A 936-nucleotide genomic window follows, 5' to 3' on the forward strand; every position below is an offset into this window, starting at 1 on the left:
CATCCTCTGGTCTAGCCAGACTTGCAAGGTCGAATTCGAGTCTGACTCACTTATTTTTAAATAAAGGAGCAATGAAAGAAACAAAAATAAAGAGACAATGAAAAAATCAGAGATTTAAGTACTTTTCATATATATATTTAAGTACTTTTCCTATATGTTCAAATTCGCTTTCTGTTGATTTTACCTGCTCTGCTTATTTGTTTAATTAATTTTAACTGTTATCATTTCCTAGACTAGATACTTCAGAGGATGGAGAGCATGGTTAGAAAATGTATATAATACTACATTTGTTTAGCTTCATTCTGATATTTCAGTTCCACATGATTATTAAAATTATAGTCTATCTTTGGGTTAAATATTGCATAAAACTCAGGGTTCACTGCTCTAATTGTTTGTGTTTCAAGCCAGGTAAGCTAGAAAATAATCGTGCCTTCTGCAAGTGTTCCCCAGTAGCAATTAAACATGAATGACCCACTGACACCACAATATGCATTTGGATAGTTTGTGCTTTAGCATCTGACATTAGCAACTAGACCACAGGTCGCTTGCTGAGGATTAAGGTCTAATAACAATTTCTAGCCAAATCAGCTTCAGACCAATTTCCTTCAGCTACTTATTACACCATGGGATATAGTCTGAGATCTGGTTTCCTATAGTTTGTTTTCCCTTTGCCAAGATTTTTCTTTCTCTTTCGAGCACATATTGGCTCACATTGTCAGAATGATTCTTACTGTCACTTTGTTTTCTCATCACTTTAGTTACATTTTGGCATTTATTATATCTGCCCTACACGTGTTCTGTTTGGTGAGAATAGTTCTCCACCTTTCTCAAACGGACTGAACTGCCAACTTCCCATAATATGCCAATTGGATAATGTCACTTCTGGATTTAAATCCTGCAATTCTTCCCCTTAGCTTTCAGGATACAATCCAAACC

Source organism: Echinops telfairi, unplaced genomic scaffold (genome assembly GCF_000313985.2).
Source record: "Echinops telfairi isolate 266 unplaced genomic scaffold, ASM31398v2 ScPeMD7_7406;HRSCAF=8444, whole genome shotgun sequence".
Lineage (NCBI taxonomy): Eukaryota > Metazoa > Chordata > Mammalia > Afrosoricida > Tenrecidae > Echinops > Echinops telfairi.